Source organism: Microtus oregoni, unplaced genomic scaffold, assembly GCF_018167655.1.
Source record: "Microtus oregoni isolate MIOR12 unplaced genomic scaffold, Mior012 000005F_ref0000423, whole genome shotgun sequence".
NCBI classification, from domain to species: Eukaryota; Metazoa; Chordata; class Mammalia; order Rodentia; family Cricetidae; genus Microtus; species Microtus oregoni.
This window is the reverse complement of record NW_024543064.1, coordinates 66,143,629-66,164,084: the sequence shown is the minus strand read 5'-3', so window position 1 is coordinate 66,164,084 and position 20,456 is coordinate 66,143,629. Positions and strand designations below refer to the sequence as shown.

At 36.6% G+C, this 20,456-nt stretch overlaps 1 protein-coding gene across 2 annotated transcripts in view; it reads left to right on the top strand.

The window, feature by feature from the left end:
- Positions 1-11,422, top strand: part of Lurap1l (leucine rich adaptor protein 1 like) — a 59,813-nt gene extending 48,391 nt beyond the window's left edge. The window contains exon 3 of one of the 2 annotated variants that reach the window (XM_041653069.1): positions 10,547-11,422. The gene's annotated coding sequence lies outside the window, so the exon portion shown is untranslated. Of the gene's footprint in view, positions 1-6,246; positions 6,657-10,546 lie in introns of those variants that run through there. The other variant, XM_041653070.1, reaches the window with a different exon arrangement.
- The last annotated feature ends 9,034 nt before the right edge of the window (positions 11,423-20,456 follow it).

Genomic DNA, 20,456 nt, shown 5'->3' with positions numbered 1-20,456 from the left:
AGCTATGTTAGGTCTTCTGGAATTATAGGTATCTGCAGACCACTCAACATGAGTGCTGGGAATCAAACTCTGGTCCACTGAAGGAGCAGCCCAAGCTCATAAGAGCTAAGACATCCCTGTACCCCCACTTAATTTTGATGTGATATTATTATCACCATACGTATTATTCATATACACATTATCATTCACATATATTTTTTCTTGATGATTTCTAGTGAGACAACTTTATTAAGATTTCAAAGTATCCTAAGGAATAATACATGTTTGCGCATTAAACATTTGACAATAAATCAAAAAGACCTTGCACTGCAACCAAGGAATGTCCTTATTCAAGAAATATTTTCTCTGTGTATATAAATTTATTGTTTGTCTCTAATACATACCACTCAATTTCAAATTAAAGTCTGTCATATATATTTTGCACTGTAAAATTTTCACCTAAAATTCTTATAGCATCACAGCCATCTCATGAGGTGAAGATTGCCGCCAATTTGTGTTTAAGGAAATTGAAGTTCATAGAATATAAGCTATGTGTGTGGTGGGGGAGGGGAATGTCAGATTCCTCCAGTGTCAAGCTTTGGGCTTGAATTGGGCTGAGGTCTCTGTTGTTCCTAAAGACTACACTCATTAACAATGGCTCATTTTTTTTTACTCTTTGTTGATATTAAATAATAAAATGTAGTTGAGAGAGCAAATATAGATCTGTCTGCAATTATATAAATGTAACCAACTGTTTTCATGCAATCAGTGTCTCCAGGTTTTCCAATGTGAACTACTTCAATTTCCAGCTTTTTCTTGAAATCACATGGCCAGAGAAGGCGCTCAGAAATAGTTGGACACTTGCCAATTCTTCCTCATCTAGTTCCCTTTTTTTTGTATACTTTCATTTTCACTTTAGTAAAAGGTATTTGATGGAGTTTTTTCTTTAGCTTTAGTCTGTAATCATAGCAAAATATTTTTTAGCATAGATTATCAGATTAAAAGTCAAGAGCATACATTGTGACTCAACAGAGGACACATTCTTCCAAACAAGACTGATGAATTTCAAGCAGAATGCAATAAACTACATAAGCATATGTCTACAGCATAGAGAAGAGGCGATCCTTAACAAGAATAAAGTTGGCTTGTAGCAATAGAAGAGTCACAACTGCAAATTCAAACATCTGTAAGTCCCACCATTTGCCTAGAACAAGTCATGCACCAGCAAGTTCTTGGTACAACTTCAGACTGTGATCTCAGGCTGGCAAATTTCTTTTATATCTTTCTTGTCTAACCAAGTTTCCCAACTATTTGTCCATACTCCCTGTGAATATCTCTTCTTCAGCAAGGAAATGAGAAAAATCTTAAGAGTTCACTGTGAGAGAAACATATGGGATGGTTTCTATTTGGATGTTATATCATAAGGAACCTAGTAGAAACAGTGGTAGAATAGATCATTTTGTGCCTCATTACCAATGATTTTCAATATTTTATAATCTTAGGACTTATTCCATTTTTTTCTTTTGAGATAGCTGTTTCTCTGTGTAGCCCTGGCTTATCTTGGAATTTGCTATAGTCTAGGATGGCCTTGAACTTGGAGACCCACCTGCCTCTGCATCCCAAGAGCTGGTATTAAAGCTGTGCACTACCATACCAGACTTCCTTTTTTTTCCCCAAAAACTAACACACATTGTATGCTTTCGATACTAGAATCACTTAAATAACAACAGTGCTTTCACTAGGGGGAATGTATGCTTAAACAAGACTAGTATTGGCCATTGGTCTCATAAGAATGAACCTATAGAAGATTTCTATTACCAATCTCTGATCTTGAGCCTGATATTTTGTCTTTGTTAGCATCATAGGGAAGTGGGCTAAGAAATTAAATCAACAATGTTTTCCAAACTATTCTGCCTGCACTGATTTTTGTCATAGAAATTGGAATGTGCCTAGGTTACCATAATCTATTTTAATAGAAGTAAAATAATTGAATAAAAGCAATTCAGGCAAGCCAATGCTAATATGTTTTTTGGCACTATTTTTCACTACATGGGGTTAGAGTTTAGAGTTCTAAATAGTCTTCTGTGCTCAGAGATGCAGTATAGACTCCTTGCAGGTGGCTGGATAATAACGCATCTGTATCACCATAAATAACTTCACTTAAAGCATATATAATTCCACAACTCTATCAATATAGTCTTATCCATGAGAACAAATGGCAATTTGGAGATACTGAACCTACTAACAGATCAACAGTAGTTGACACATTCAATCACTCTTTTGAAAGTCTATCTTTGCATGGATCCAGAATGCCACTTTCCCCTTTTTCTATGTTGCCTGCTTCTTCAGACTCCATTGCTGCTATCCCTCCCCCCTCCTTTTATTTTACTGATCTCCAAACCTCAGTGTGCTAGGCTTTATTCTCTTCCAAAAGATCAGTCTGGAAGTTTTATTCAATGCCACAGTTTTGCAGGGCCTTAACATTCTGAGGTTTCTGAACATATATCATATTCCACAGTCTCTTTCTAGAACCCCACTCTCTCATGCCCATCTGCCCACATAAGTTTTATCCTTAATTTCTGATATGTAACTCATTCGGAACATATCCACAACCTTTCACAATCTCCCCAGGTTAAGTAAGTGGTACTTTCTTATTGTCAAATTCCCAAACAAAATTCTCAGCCCAAATCTCTCTAGTCAATCTTAGTAACTCTTTTTCCTCACACAGGATCCAAATTGTATGAGTTCCATCTAGAGCCCTGGTGTCTAATCCAAATCCTTACTAGTGACTATAAAATCCTATGCAATCAGCCCTGCCACTTCTCTGATCCCTGACCTCATCTTCTATCATAGAGCTTATGTTTCATGACAAAACCTCAAAGGCATGACTTTTATTTTATAAAGAGTTTCAAATATACATTCCAACCTCAGAATCATTGCACTTCTTAGTTATTTCTGAAGAGATTTTTTGTAGGCATCTTCTTCTACTTCTAGAGTTTTCTGTGGTCTCTGGTCAAATAGCACTTTTCATAAAAGAGCCTCTTCTGTAGTAGTCCAGAGCACTTTGCCTTTCTTACCCATAGTTATTACCAGCAGACAATTTATGTGTGCATTTTTTGTTTTTCTAAACCAAAGCTAGAGATTATAAGAACACAAATGATTTTTTTAATCCATGTCATATTTCTCACCACCTAAATGAGTATCTTTCACATAGTAGATACCCAGTAAATATTTTATTTATTTATTTATTTATTTATTTATTTATTTATTATGTATACAATATTCTATCTCTGTGTATGTCTACAGGCCAGAAGAGGGCACCAGACCTCATTACAGATGGTTGTGAGCCACCATGTGGTTGCTGGGAATTGAACTCAGGACCTTTGAAAGAGCAGGCGATGCTCTTAACCACTGAGCCATCTCTCCAGTCCCCCCCCCCCCCAGTAAAAATTTTAATTGAAGTGCTTTTACATGTTTGCTTGATGTGTTATGGAGGAACCACACAGTAACTACATTATATTGGAGTGATACAAAGGTACTTAAGATGTGATACTTCCATCAATGAGACGACCTGTCTAGTAAGTTTCTCTGTAATGAGGAAAAATATCCTTACTTCTACCCCTAAAAACATTTGTGTCTTAACCTTTGAAGCCTCTGAATTGGTGACCTTGCATGCCAAAGTAACTTTGAAGATGCTATGAAATTGAAGACCTTGTGAAGATGGACGATGGTCTTGGTTGATCTAAATGGTGCTTTTTAAAAATGAGAGTAGATGAATAAGAGATTCTAAGTATTTTAAAATATTATACTGCTATCTGGGATTCCAAAGGGGGCCATGAAGCAAAGAATGTACAACAAGGAAGAGTTTTTTTCTCTGTAGTGCAGACTTTATTGACTGATACATCAGCCTTGAGCTATCTATGTAATCCCACTGATCATTGTTTGATGTTCAGTAAATCATTCCCATTAAACACTAACCAAACATTTCAATATTCTCACCTATCACTGTGAATTATTTGGTGTAGTGTTATTAGCCCAAAGTCTAGCTGAGCCAAACCAGAGCCAGCACTGGAATTGCATCTATCTGTATTTGACCATGAATTAAATTCCAAACATTTTTTTACTAAAGTTGGCATTTCTTCAAGCCCTTGTATGGGCAGAATCTATTTATTCAATATGGGATGAACTTTGTCAGAGGCTGTGACATTTCATGATTTACCCATGAGGAGCCTGCACTACTAGAGCAATACATGTATTCTTCATTTTAGATTGTTCTCGGAGTAATTTATGACAATTAATTTTACAACAACCAAATTCACCTAGACTTCAGGCACTGAGCTCTGCACTTTCCCCCTGGTGCAGAGGAGGATCTGAGGAGTTGGAAGATTCTCCTTTCCTTCACCCATGGTGCATTTCAAGTTATGCTTCCTTGGTTTTTCTCTAAATCACTTTCACTGTGATTTTTATTGAACATTATATGAAAAAATATTAGCATAATTGTTTTTAAATACTCTCTGAAAGTTGTTTGCAGTGCAAAGGATAGAGATGATGATGTATATTCTACTTAAACTCTCAAAACCCTTTTAAAAAATTCTGAAAATATATGGTGTTAACTCAGAGAAGGTTGCTTAAGGGCATGGAATAATATCCTTTTGAAAATCAAGAAGGAGCCGGGCAGTGGTGGTGCACGCCTTTAATCCCAGCACTTGGGAGGCAGAGGCAGGCGGATCTCTGTGAGTTTGAGATCAGCCTGGTCTACAAGAGCAAGTTCACGGACAGGCTCCAAAACCACAGAGAAACCCTGTCTCGAAAAACAAAACAAAACAAAACAAAAAAAAAAAAGAAAAAAAAAGAAAATCAAGAAGGATGAGACATTTAAGAGCAGCTATTACCATGTGATGGACACAAGATCAATTGTCTTTTGTAGAATACTCTTCAGAAAACTATCTGATCCACACCTATAGGACAGTATTACAGTTGAAAGAATAATATAAATGAAATAACTGAAATTCACTTAAAGTTCAAATTATGAAACATAAAAAGAAAATATTTAAGGGATTAAGTAGCAGAATAACTTGCAACTAAGGGTGGTATAAAACACAAAGATTGATTTGAAAGTCTCTCTGTCTACTTATACTAGATTGTGACCTTGAGAGAAAGGAACTTTACTTCTTTGTATGTCAGTTTTCTTGTCTGTAAAATGAATGTAATGAAACCTGATACAGAATTGTTGAACAACTAATAATGTGCTCAGTACAACCCTTAAGACACACAAAGATGTAATGAATGATGCCACTGTCACTTACAATAGATAAGTAAAGGGGGATTTGACATTTAAGAAGTCATGTCTGCTTGCTCATCATATTGCATACACCCTAATAATATATAGTATAGATAAGATAACTCAATCCAGAAATCATTTAACTAAGTTCTCACTTGACATCCTCTGCAGATACCACAGAGGTAAGTTATACTTGTAGCTCTCCATGACCATGGGACAAAGTTATGACCAACAAACTGTTGGCAGACATGAAACAGGCTTCTGGAAAACCTCTTGCTGTCTTGGAGCTGTTTATATAAACTATGCTTGAACTTGATATTTTGTGGTTTTCACATCCTAACTTGCTATGGAAGTTGTAAAATCCTAGAAGACAGTTCCAGTAGTGAATTTAAAAAAACCTAATACAGTAGTTTTTATGCTGTTCCCGAGATTACTATAAAACAGTTAGTTTAACTGGGCTTATAATTTTTTAAGTAATAAATCTTCCAAGGAAGGCACTAAATTTAGATTCTGTTTCCTTGAGTTTGTTTTCTAGAAACCAACAGATGTACAGAGAAAATTATTGAGAAATTACTTTCTAAAATATTGTCAATTTCCTGCATCAATTTTTATTTTAATTTATGGTAAAAAAAAATGGGTTCACATTTACATGTCAGCTTCCTCAGATCTCTTACAGACATGGCAAGAGATAAAAGATGATGGCTTAGTTTTATATTTCTATATATTGAAATGAAGTCAATAACATGTAAATAGAGTTCTTTTTTCTATTAATTTTATGAAATGAATGTGTAAGAAAATTATAGGCAAAGAAATAAGGACATTATTTATAGTCATATTTAGTGTTTATCACAGGGATCATTCTGTTCTTTCAGCATTCACAAAATGACAAGGATGACCCAGCTAAGACCCCTAGCAAGAGTGAAGAGTGTGCCTTAAATAGTCATTTTCTGCAATCAGATTTGTTTCTACCCTGTTTGTCATCACAGAGCCTATATCCAGTAACTGATGGAAGCAGATGCAGAGATCCACAGCCAAGCACTGGGCCCAGCACCAGGAGTCTGGCTGAAGAAAAGAAGTAGGGTTTTTAAACCAGAGGGGTCAAGGTCAAGACAGGGACCTCACAGAGACAGCTGACCTGAGCTTATGGAAGCTTATGGACCCTGGACCACCAATTAGGCATCCTGCATGGGACTGACCTAGGCCCTCTGCATGTGTTTGACAGTTGTGTAGCTTGAGCTGTTTTTAAGGCTCCTAGCAGTGAGATCAATACTGGTCCATGGCACTTAGCTGGCTTCTAAGAACCTGTGTCCCATGCTGGATTCCCTCACCCAGCCTTGATGCAGAGGGAGAAACTGACCGTGCCTCAACTTGATGTGCCATGCTTTCTTTGTTCATGCCCATTGGAGGCCGGCCCTTTCTGAACAGAGATGGAGGAGGAGTGGGTGGGAAGCTGGGAGGGAACAGGAGGAGAGGAGGGAGGAGAAAATGTGGTCAGTAAGTAGAATAAATAAAAATATTAATAAAGTAAAAAATCCACCAGACGATTTAACAAAAATCTAATTTGTTATCTAATACAAAATGGTCAATTCTAAAGTCACATACATACGAACAACACTAAATAAATTCAGCAAGTTATATTTATATAATTATGCTTGTATATATAACACTAATAATTAAAATATGTCATTCTTTGAGAGGTAGTGAGGAAGGTTACACGGGAAGGGTTTGAGAGTGAATAGGGAAGGGAGGAAGTGATGTAATTATATTCTAAATTAAACTTTCTTAAACAAAAAATTAATTTGTCCAGAAAAAATTAAAAAAATTTATTGGATGACTGATTTTCAAAACACATGTCTGATAAAACAAGAGATCTGAAGGAACATGCCAATAAAAACACACAGAAATACAAACACCTTAAAACAATAGAGAAAATAGTTATTTGACCAAGAGCATAGAGAACATGTTAGGAATTTGAATAAAGTGTTTTGTACACTGTGCTAGTGTTTGTCAACTTGGCAGGCAAACTGAGTTACCTGGGAAGAGGGGAACCCAACTGAGGAACCGTCTTTTTTCAATTGACCAGTAGGCAAGACTGTAAGGTTATGTCTTTCCTGCTTTTGTATGTTTGCTTTTTTATTATTGTTATTAAAAATAAAGTTCATTTCATGCCATATATTTTGATCAGGATTTCCCTATCTTATCTCCTCCCGTATCCTCCCTATCTTTCCACCCTTCCAGCTCTATACCTTCTTTCTCTCTCTCTTTAGAAAGCAAAAAGTCAAATACAAAAGAATAAAATAAGAGAAACAAAAAATAAAACAAAAAGCATAAGAAATATACAGACAAAGTCATAAAAATACAAATCAGAAATCATAATACATAAGACAGAAAATCTCTATAAATACCTTTGAATTTCTTTTCTGTTGACAGTCTGCTGCTGGGTATGGGGGTCTGTCTTTTATTTCTTTCTTTATTTATTTTTCTTTTAAAATTTTATTAATATTTTTTACTTTTTTATTTTTACTTAAAAATTTCCACTTCCTCCCCTCTTCCCATTTTCCTCCCCCTCCCCCTTCCCCTCCCTCTCTAGTTCAAAGAGCAGTCAGCATTCCCTGCCCTGTGCAAAGTCCAAGGTCCTCCACCCTCCATCCAGGTCTAGGAAGGTGAGCATCCAAACAGACTAGACTCCTGCAAAGCCAGTATATGCAGTAGGATCAAAACCCAGTGCCATTGTCCTTGGCTTCTCAGTCAGTCCTCCTTGTCCACCACGTTCAGAGTTTTGTTTTGTTTGGTGTGCGTATTTTTATACACTTGTCAAAAGGAAACTTGAGGAAACAGTTTCCTTTGTTAGCAGTTGTCAATTGGAAACAGATTCTAGGTTGAGCTTGGAATCTCTTATCAACTTCACCCTCTCAACGCTAGAAACCAATATGGTTTGGACTTGTGCAGTCCCCATGAATCTGTGTAGAGTGTTTCTTGATTAATAATTGGTGAGTGAGGGACCAGCCCATTATCAATAGTGCAGACCATTGGGAGCAGAGCAGAACAAATCACCAAGTGCAAGCAACTAGCAGCATTCTTTCATGATCTCTGCCTCCACGTTTCTCCTGAGTTCCTACTTTGAGTTCTCTTCATGTTGGACAGTTATTGGAACAAGTAAGACAAACACGTTCTTTCCTTTCCAAGTGACTCTCAGTCACGTTATTTTACCACAGCAATGGAAAGCAAACTAAGATATATACTTCCAACACACATTATAAACCCAAATAACCCAGAATTCATATCAAACACAATCTGAACACAGCCATCACACTGTGTTTGCAATCCCAGGACTTTAGTGGCTCAAGAGGGAGCATCATGGATTCTATACCACATAGCCAAAAAAAAAAAAAAATGTTTTTGTAAAGGTCAAAGAAGTTCAGAAAACGGCAAAATAGGTTATTAAAAATTAAGTAAATAGAATATTATTGGAAAGAATATTGTTAGTATGCTCATAACTAAATGAACAGAGAATGTAAAAAGCTTGAAAGATAAAAACATCTCAACATAACTATGGTATTAAATGAATAATGGCTACAAAAATTCTATTTTTTCTTAAATTCCCCAAATCTTCCAAAACATATAGCATGCCTAAATTACTAGTGCTGAAGTAAATATATGTTATTCTCTGTAAGTTAAAAACTTCTAAATTTAAAATTTTTGAAAACAAAAACTCCTGAAAGTGTTTATCACATTAAACTACAAAGCCAGAAATCACCAAAGTATTTACTGAGAGAATGCAATTTAACAATGTGCTGAGGAATAAATTATAACCATATAGCCATGAATATCAATAATTTTGAAGTTTGCATAATCAGATAGAAATATATTTGATCCAAATATAAAATAGCTATTTATAGTTTCTGTTGAATGATTGTAATTATGGAAATAAATTCATGTGTGTGAACTGTAAGAAAAAGACTTGTCATTTCTAATTAAGTCTATGCTTGTGTGTCTTTGTTATGAATATATGCAATGAGTGCAGATGAATATGGAAGCCAGGATGTCAGAACCACTGGGAACTAGAGTTATAGGTAGTTGTGAATGACTCCATAATGTAGGTGTTGGGAACCAAACTCAGGTCCCCTCCAAGAGCATTGTGCACATTCAACCATGTAACTGTCCTTACAGCCCATAATTTTAAACTATGTGCAGAATGAGATGCTTTGCTCATTTGTTATTAAATACTAGAACACTGTATACATACTTTGAATTAAAGTTAACTTTAGGGCTGGCAAGATGTTTCAGGGGGAAAAGGTGCTTGAGGACAAGCCCAGAAGTCTCAGCTCATTCCCCAGGCTCCAGAGTGGGAAGATAGAACTGACTTTCAAAAGTTGTCAGACCTCAACGCATGCACTGTGGCAGACACACACACACACACACACACACACACACACACACACACACACACACTTTATGCACATAATAGTAAAAGTAAGTAATTTTTAAAAAGGCAATTTGAAAATAAATTGCCAAGTTTTCTTCCAATTATGCTTAGCACTTTGTCCATACACTTACTAGAGAATCAATTTTTAGGGCTTTTATGATTTATAAATATTATATATCCTTTTAACTTTGATAGTTTAATCACAAATTAATTCCTATTATTATCTTTTATTTTTTTTCCTATTTGGAAGTATTGAGCATCTGCCCTTCCTCATTCACCCTTCAGTATTCTATGAACAGACTCCCTTTTGTTAATTTAATTTTTAATTTGTTTCTGTGCAGTTTGCCTACATGTGTGTCTGTATGTTTGCATTTGTGTGTGTGTATGCATGTGTGAGTGCATTTGTATATATGTGTATGCACACATGCGGGAGTCAGAGACTATCTCCAGGGATTTTCCTAAACCGCTACCCACCTTATTCATTGAGGCAAGGGCTCTCAGTTTTTAAAATTCTCTTTTAAATGTAAAGGCTTTAAGGCTTAGTGCTATCTGTTGGTTCTTTGATCTTTGCTTGAGACATAAAAATTCATAGCTTCATTAATTTATAGTAATTTTGAATTAAGATATTTAATTTTTTTTATTTTTGCACACCATTTTAAAAGATTAAATTTTAGATAGTTTATTATTGGAAATGTTCAACTCCTCTTATGTGAAGCTTGAGATTCATATATTCTAATGAGAAATTCTTTACACTCATGATTAACTGTACTGGAATTAAAGCAGTTCTGCATATGAACTGAGACTCATAAGCAAGCCTGGTTTGTTGATTTATTTGTTTGTGTGCTTGTTTGATTTTTCAGGAATACAATGGACAACACAGCTTTCATGACTATGGAAGAGGAAAAACATTACAAACTCTAGGCCCTCTGCAAGGCATCTCCTTCTTCCCTCATGATGTGACTTGTATCCCTGCACAGAAAGCAGCTCTGTATGAAAGTTCTGGCAATTATTTGGTATTGTTGGATTAATGTGATGTTTATTAATGACTAATCCAAAAGGATTTTTAGTGAACTATTCAATAAAAAATCATGATAAAAGATGTAGATAAGAAATGTGGATATGGTTCTTATCTGCTCTTGAGACTTAGTTCCTGAGCTTTGGTTTTAGGCTCTGGACTTGACATTGAAGAATATATGGATTATATGACTAGTGCCAGAAAAATTGCTCACTAATAAGTTATTTCCCAGGAGGCCTTTCAACATTCTTTTGTTAGTTTTCAATTGAATTTTCTGCAATATATTTTATCACTTGAGTTTGGAGTCAGATTTTTACTTTTCAATCTTGTAAGATTTGTTTGTGATCTGACCATTACATATGTGGGGTGATGCTTGATTTCAGAAGGAAACTCTGAATTAAATGTGTCTCATCCCACTATTGTGAGAATGTCCATTTATGTCTGTCATTGGATGGATGTTTCTATCTGCCAGCTTAACCAAAATTTATTAATATTTGCCACCTTGAGATCCAAAAACGGGATTCTATTTGACTTAAATGTCAACAAAAGAAAGGAAAATCTTGGTTTAATGCAAAGATTCCAGTAGAATCTTGAAATTGTGAAGAAAAGAATACTTTTATTCACAAATAAAACAGGCTATCAAAAAACTATATTCATGTGCTTTATGAATTAAAGTGTTTCATTATTTTAAACATTCTGATTAATCATTGAGTTGGCAAAACTACTGTATTCCTGTTTTGGCAAGAATAGTGACACGGGGCTGGAGAGATGCTCAGTGGTTAAGAGCATTGCTTGCTCTTCCAAAGGTCCTGAGTTCAATTCCCAGCAACCACATGGTGGCTCACAACCATCTGTAATGAGGTCTGGTGCCCTCTTCTGGCCTGAAGGCATACATGTAGACAGACTATTGTATACATAGTAAATAAATAAATATTTTTTAAAAAAAGAATAGTGACACGGAGTTGGAGAAATGGCTTAGTGGTTAATGTGCCTTTTGCCAAATGTGATCACCTTATTTCAATTCTTGGAACCTACATGGTAGGAGATAACAAAGTTTTCCAGGTTGTCTTATGACCTCCACACATGATCTCTGGCATGAATTACTTCCACATACAACATGAAACAAATAAATAAAGTACTTTTACCAAAGAGCAGTGACAGAGGATGTGAAAAAGGAATAGTTTTATGATGATATGCCTCATCTTTGCAAGCAGTCATTCAGCTAAAATCATACTGAAGATATTTTTCTTTAGCTGCAGCGTGTGCATTGTTGGAGTTAAAAAGAGAAAGGTTGACTCTTTTTTCAAACAGCTTGTACCTTGTAAGCTACCATACTGACTAAAATGACTTTGGGGAAAATTACAATGGGAGTCTTGGAAGGAATCTAGGTATTCATTTTTCTCTCAGCTTTGTAACACTGTATTTTTAATCAAGACCAGATTAAATGATGATTATTTCACTAAGTCATTAATGGACTACAAGAGTCACTGAGCTTCAAGACTTTGACTAACTTTGAAATTAGGATAGGAGCTTCAGGAGAGAAAATATGAGAAAGTTTGAGGTTTGGGCCAAACACTAAAAGTCAAAATCTAGAAAAGAATCAAAATTGGCTGTAATACAAATCTAGAGTCAGATCCTGAAAGGAAGTTGTTATAAAAAGAAAATGATGAATGTCTGGTAACGAAAAAGAGCTCCAACTCAGACATGGGATGTTTCACTGGGTCACACATTTGCATGGCCTCCCCTGCGACATTCTGTAGAAGGAAAGTTGATTTTCACTTATTCTTTTGGCTGCATTTGTGTGTCTGTCTTCCAAGATCCATCTAAATATGACCTTAGGGTTAAGTGTAGCTGACTGGCCCAAACAGTTCACAACATTGGTATGGACGATACCTTCAACATCATGGGAAAAGATGAAGAACTCACTTATTCTGTAAATGAATGACTAGGACATGGAAACAACTACCTCATGAGTGTAGACTTTGAAGAGAGCCTGTGCTGGGAAAATTTCATTTTCAAAGTGTGATGGTGAGATAAAGTAGACTGTTAACTTCACCTAAGTCTTACTTCCTACCAAAGTCGGAACCCTGTATCCTCATCAAGCATCTTTATCCAACAACTTCTGCAAAAAAGCATGTGTGCTAGGAAGACACTTCAAAGCGAATGAAAACCATATCAGAACATTGTGTAGGACAAAAGGCTAAATTTTCTGGTTGAAAGAAGGAAATTGCGCAGACTCCTACTGCATAGATTAGACCAAGAGGTGAGTGACTAGACTCCCAGCTGGACAACCCACTCTCTAGGTCCTAGAGTTGCAGTCATTGAGCAGCAGATTCAAATCTGTACAGTTCTCCTATCCTTCATGGTATCAGGAGCCTTGAACATCAACACAGACTGTGGCTGTATCTCAGCCATGAACACAGACAGCTCAGACCAAAACATCATCATAGACTTTGGTGGCAATCAAGCCCCCTTCATTGGCCTATTCCTCACCACTGTCACCTCTCCAGTTATTCCTCTGTCCACAGGACACAAACAATTCTGTCTGCCTCTGTCTTTCCTAAAACACACCATACATTTGCTTATCATAATAGTGTCTGCCTACCTGGAGGTACAAGGCACCAGGTAGGTCAGAGTTTTCTCCTTCGAGTGTTCCAGGCCTGCATGTGGGTCTCCTTGTTGTGCTCAGTCGATAATGGTGTTGGGCAGGACGATGCTTCCTTCCTCCTTGGGGCCTGGATCAGACATCCTTGGGCATGTATGCAGATCTCCTTGTCCTGCTCGGTCCTTCATACCAGTTTTACTTTCTTGGTACCTGCTTCTGTTGCTCCTTACACATCTCTGCCTTTGCCCTTGGAATGACCTCAGTTGATCAGCTATGTGACCATCCTTCATCCCAAGGCTCCTGTAAGAGCTTCAGTGAGAGCCAGAGTGTGAAGGAGACAGACAGTGAAGGAAGAGGAGAATGAGCTCCACTGGCACTACCCTGGGGATTCATCATCATGCTGACTGCAGATCTTTGAGTATGGCTGCATTAAGTTTATGTTTCTGATCATAACAACTCACCTATTGCTCTATAAGTAAGAAGAATGAACACATTGCCTCCCCAGAGTAAATTTTGGTGCAATTGTAGCTGGATTTGCTTTTAGCACATTAGGAGGGATGTAGCTGATTTTTATGTCTCCACCAGAGAAGTAATTTTACAAACACGTTGACGTGTGTCCATTTCCTACATCTTAACAAGGAACACTGCTCAAATGACAATGGAAAAGCAATTCATACAACACCTCGAGTACACTAAAAAGTCTACAGAACCCAAAACATTATGTAAAACAGCTGGTCCTAAATAGAAACAGAGAGTGAAATTTATGTCCAAAAGTAGATTAGCAAAATGTGTAGATAATTCAACAGTTATGGTCCATGTTTTTATTTTAAGCAAATAAAAAAAAACACCTAAAATAAGTTGCACCTGTCTATCAGTAGTGAGCACTGTAATAAATTGCCAACTTTTAGCAGTTTTGCCCATTTTAAGATAAAATAAACTCTTCCTGATACATTGTGAGCATGATCTTCCTTAGTGCTGGGCTTGCTGTAGCAACAGTGTGTGACAAACATCCCACACACCAATCCATAAACAGATATTCTGCAAATGGATACAGGGGCAAAAGGTGATTAATTATGCCTGCTCTAACCTTTTCTTGAGAAAAACTTAATACACAGCTTAAAAACATAAAAGCAGCTTATTTGCATCTAAAATTAAATTGATTTAAAAACACACAGAATGTATTATCAAAGAGAAGTGATAGAAATAAGAGAATGACTAGACAGAACAGTATCGCTGCTGCAAACACCCCTCCCCGCACTTTCTCTAGCTCTATGACACAGGTCAGTTTTAAGTCCTGTGCTCTGCCAAGAAATTAATTGCAAATCTCTTGAGTGGCTAGATTATTGAAATGACTCTAATTAAGTATTAGAAGGCAAATGACACATGCAACATTTATTTCATTTAATTATCTTGTTCTGCTTTGAAAAATTTAAGTCTTAAATTACATCCAACCCATTAGGCTTCATGATGGTATTTTGAAACAAATTTGCTTCCTCCACCTGACTCCATCTTGTATTCTTCTATCACTAATAGATTATTCTCTTCTTTCAGGTCACATTAGCTTCCTTTCTTCATCGCCCTTTACCCACTAGCTGTCCCTTTTCTGTTCACATGTCCTACATTCTCCACCCCTGTGTATAAGTAGATAGATAGATAGATAGATAGATAGACAGACAGATAGATGATCCATATATAATACAAGATAAGAAGTATTTGATTTTTTTCTGAATCTTTGTTACCTTACTCAATATAAGACTTAAATAATTTAATTATCTTTAGGGGGATAAAATTCCATTGTGTATACTTGTCACATTTTCATTATCCATTCATCTGTTGATGGACAGCTAGGCGACTTCCATTCCCCTCCTATTAAGAACAGAGCAGGAGTAGACATGAGTACACAAGAATTTCTGTGCAAGGAGATAGGCTCTTTTAGCTATATGCTGACAAGTTGTATAACTAGGTTATATAATATTTCTATTTTTATTTTTTTGAGAAAATTCTTCCTGATTTCCACAATGTCAACAAGAGTTCACTCTCAGCACCAGTGAATAAAGGCTTCTTTATTTATTTTTTCTCATGAATATGCATATTATATATCATTGCCTCATTCTAAAAGAGAGAAAAAAAGTGGACTTAGTGGGTTATTAAAAACAAATATGAAGTTGAGGGGGGGATGGGAGATGAGCGACTATTGATTACTAATTGCTTAGTTTTAAGTGAGTCATCTTTGTCAGTCATTGCCAAGGCTTAGAAAGCACTGGAGGAGAGAACCAAATCTTAGAGCCAGAGGATATGAACGAGTGCTGTGAAACGCTGTCTTCTAGACATGACATGACCATTCCACCCATGAACTCAGAAAAGTTGTAGTTACGTACATAAAACTTTGATATGACCAAGTCATTCATTGCGACTCCACTGCCAGCTGAGGAATTGGTGGCAGTTAACAACTGCTGGGACTCATTTTCCTTCAGGAGTGTTGGTAAGTTGTCCAGGCTCCAATAAATAACTGCACATCCATGTTTGTGAAAATAACTCTAACTAAATACGATGGTTAATAACAAAAACAAATGGATATGAAAGTGTAAGTAGGGATTTGGGGAGAAAAGTTAAATTCTGGGAGAAGAAGGAGATGAGTAAGATAGGGGAAGGAGGCGAGAATTGGCGGAATCCATTATATGTGTATATAAAATTGTCAAAGAATAAAAATATTTTTAAGTGCACAAGAGCATATTCCAGCTTTTTAAAAAGCAATATAAAATTTAAGCTGATACTCAATGTTGTTCTTGTTCTTCCTCTCGAAATACTCAACCTCTTTGCTGTAACAAGGAAAAGACAGCAACAGACAGGAATAGAAAGTGGGGCATGCTTTAATTGGTCAGCACAAGCAAGATAAATGGACACTTCTCGGGTGACTCATGCATTTGGTCAGGACTGTTGAACGTGCTTTGCCATACTAGGAGAGGACTTGGGACTTGTTTGCTTTGACAAGGCTCACCCCTGAAAGATTGATGGTGCTTGCAGTGTTTTATTTTGGGGAACAAGCAGTCATAATTAAGTTTTATTTTCAGGTTTTTCTAACCTTAGCCTTCCAATCACTTAGGAAAGTACCCAAGAAATTCAGTCATAATTAATATGCTGTAAAACATTATAGCAGGAAAAAGACTTGGGCAAAACATCACCACTTTGTTGAAAGGACAAAATAGATCCCATAAATGTTAATTTCAAAATTTAAACGTTTATTCTTTCTCATTTCTTTGTGTAATAGTTTTGCATGCTGAGTGTGCCCGCGCGCGCGCGCGCGCGCGCGCGCACACACACACACACACACACACACACACCAAAATTCTTCTTTGGGAACATTCCTGAAGTGAAGTTTATTTAATTGTGTAACAGAATTGCTATAAATGTTTATTCTCCTGAATTTCTTTCTTATCAAGACTATTTAAGTTATTTGATAGCTGTTATTAATAGTTGAAAGCTTTTACCTTCCATTAAAAAGTTAATTGCTTTAAAAGCTTGCTACAACATGACACATTTTAAATCCAAACATTACCTAGAATTAGGCAACAACTAGAAACCAAGGCAAAAAGAAAAGGTGTGTGGTGTTCCTGAATTGTGTGAGAACACGTGAGAAATGGTTGTGAAGTGAAGACTTAATCCTTAAGTCAGCTGGTATATTGACTTTCCCTTCCAAAATCATTTGCCAAAGCAGTAGTAACTATGGCTATGTGTAATGTATATGTACAGTATCTAACCTCTCGACAGAGGTTGTAGTTACAGAGGTGTTTTTTTTTTCCTTTATGTTCACTGCAATTTAAACTCTAACTTAAGGCTTATAGACAATAAACACAAAAAGAAACTCGATGGAAGGAATATTATTGAGAGACTTTTCCTGAGAAAATATGAGCAAATATCTAGACATCTTTGCAAGGCACCAACAAAAGACATAAGAAAGAATCCTTACAAAATCTAGCTTAGTAAACTGATGAGTTAATTAATTAGGGTTTCCCACAGAAGCAACAGTGAGGAGTTACTTATAGGATCACACAATGTAGGTTCATCACCCCCAAAATCTCACCCCTACAGGATCATCGCAGCTCTCTGTGCAATTGATAGGCAGCTCTATGGTTTGGAGTCTCCTCTCACTCACACTCCGCACTTCTATAACCTTTTCCAGAGCCCATTTGCTGACTATGAGATTCAGGAATTTCCTATGATTTATGTCTTTCTTGTTTTCTTCCTGAACTGTGTCAATTTGTTTACTTCCTTCGCTTTTAAAATAATTTATATTTATTTATTTAGTGAGTATGTATGTGTGTATATGTGTTCAAGCATGCACAAGCATATATATGTCTTCTAAGAAAACTGAAGAAGTTAGTTTTCTCCTTCCACTATGTAGGCTCCAGGGATCAAACTTGGGTTTCCAGACTTTGTGGCAAGCTTTACTTTACTTGCGGAACCCCTAGTTCTATTTCCTGAGTGTTAAAGAAAATCCTCGCAGGAACAGATGTACACAGCAAACATCAAAAACTTCAAGACAGTGTGATCAACCTAAAATATTTAGAGAAACAATATGGTTAGTCATTTTAGTTGGGGGTTCTATTCTGTGAAGAGACACCATAACCATGGCAACTCCTATAAAGGAAAACATTTAACAGGGACTGGCTTATAGGTTCAGAGGTTTATACATTTTCTTCATGGTGGAAAGATGGCAGTGTGTAGGCTGACATGGTGCTGGAGAAAGAGCTGAGAGTTTTATATTGGAATCCGCAGTTATCAGGATATGCCTCTCCCTCCGGTGTCTTCTTTTCCTTTGTGGAATTGGCTGGAATAGTGCAATAGATTTCTTCATGTGTTTAAAACTCCATCTATAATTCTCAGAAAAGAAGGACTTTTTCCAACAAATAACCCAAGGAATGAAAATCAACAGTTACATATGTAAAGGAACTGATATCATATCACTTTGGTATTCTTATGTTAAAATGGAAAAATTATTATTTCTGAAAGTGGCAGAGAAAATTAATGAGTTACATAGTTTTAAAAATATTTTTTAGATTTATCTGTTTTACTATTTTATGTGTAGGAGTCTTTTGCCTGCATGTACAAATGTGCAGACTTATGTGCCTAGTGTCTATAGAAGTCAGAAAAGGGTGCCAGGTCCCCTGGGACTGGAGTAACAGACAGTTGTGAGCCTCCATGAGAGTACTGAGAACCAAACTCAGGTCACCTGGGAGAGCAACAAGTGCTCTTAAGTGCTGAGCCAACTCTCTAGCCCAGTAAATAAATGCCTTGACTGCCGAGTAGAGAATACTTTAGATTAAAACGTCTATGATCATTTTCAAGAAGTGAAAGCATAGTGATCCAAATTGGTATTACAAACTGTCTTTGTAATGGACCTTTACAGCATGACTACTTATTAAGAAATAGAGGAGATGCAAGGGTCACTCCTAGTGTCCCTGTGCCATTGTATTCATAAGTGAATATGACTTCTCGATGGGACTTTATTGCCCCTTAACTGATGAAGGTCCCTCTGTTTGGAGTTTGTCTTGAACACCATTTCCCCAGTGCAGGAACTGTAAAAGAGGGTGGTGCAAAGCACTAAAATAGTTTTGAGTATACATCTTCCCCTTGAGACTACGATTTATAGTGATACATCCGTTTTCATGGACACTGATTGTAACAACATTGCATTGCTGAGGGTTTTTCTATGTAAATATTTGTTCTAACCAAACTCATCCTGGGTAACTCCCATGAAGTTGCTCTCAAAGCTGCTGAGAAATGTTTTTATTTGTTTATTTATTTTTCTTTCTTTGTAAATTATCTTCTGTTCTCTATGTCCTCGGCTATTGTGTGAGAGAGGGTATCATCCCAAAGATTTGCCAACTTTCTGTTCTTGTGATGTATCTTAAACTGCAGTGTTCTCCCTCCAGCCACATACTGTTCAAAAACTATTAATCAACGTCCTGTTTTATAATAGGGACATAAAAGATTATCTACCTGTATTTACGAATGTGTTGCTCTTAGCCATGACCTTTTGCCTGCAATTCATGAGTTATTATTCAAACTAGCTTACAGTGAAAAAAATTCTTCTTCTCTTTTCAAAATTCAAATCAAATATTTTTCTGAGAAGGACAGAAAATTGAACAGAAAATTTCCAGGGTCTCCCATCACTTGCTCTCTGTATATCTCTCAGCAAGGACTGGTCCTTATCTATCTCACACAGTAGTTCTTTATTTTCTTAATATTATGATACTTTGATACAGTTCCTCATGCGGTGACCCCCAACCATAAAATTATTTTATTGCTACTTCATAGCTATAATTTTGCTACTGTTATGAACTGTAATGCAAATCTCTGTGTTTTCTGATGGCCTTGGGTGACCTCTGTGAAATGTTTGTTTGACCCTCAAAGGGAACACGACTCAAAGGATGAGAATCCCTTATCTGAAAGAACCTCTTTGGTCCATGCTCTAAATATCACATAGTTAAATTGTTTTTTTTTTTTTTTCAATCTCTGTTCTCATCTAATGAGATCCAGTCACATTTTAGGTGTGTGGAATATTTCTGTACTGTGTGAATATGTATTGCTCTGATAGTGTAATAAAAAGCTGAATGGCCAATAGCTAGGCAGGAGGTATAGGCGAAACTTCCAGGTAGACTGAGAGCTCTGGGAAGAAGGGCAGAATCACCAGCCAGATTCAGAAGAAACAGGATGGGTAGAAGGGAGATGTGGTAACAAGCCATTTGGAACAATGTAGATAAAAATGTGTAAAATAATTTAAGTAATAAGGGCTAGATAGGAAGAAGTTAAAGCTAAACCATTTTTTTTAAGTCTCTAGGTTGTTATTTTTGAGCTGGTGTCCAAAGGAAAAATCCAACTACATTTCTGGTTTCAAGTCTGGTCATTACTAGAGTGATGGACACACAGTGGTGCCAGTAGACACTTCTCTAGGAAGCGGCTCGCTGAGGCCAATGTACTGGCTCCTAGTCTGCTGCTGTGATAAAATTTCTTCCAAAAGCAACTTCAGGAAGGAAGAAAGGATTTTTTCTTGTCCACATTTGCATGCATAGTCTGTCAGGAATGCCAGACAGCTGGGCATGCTACATCTGCAGTCAGGAAGGAGAGAGAGAGAGAACTGATGCTCGGC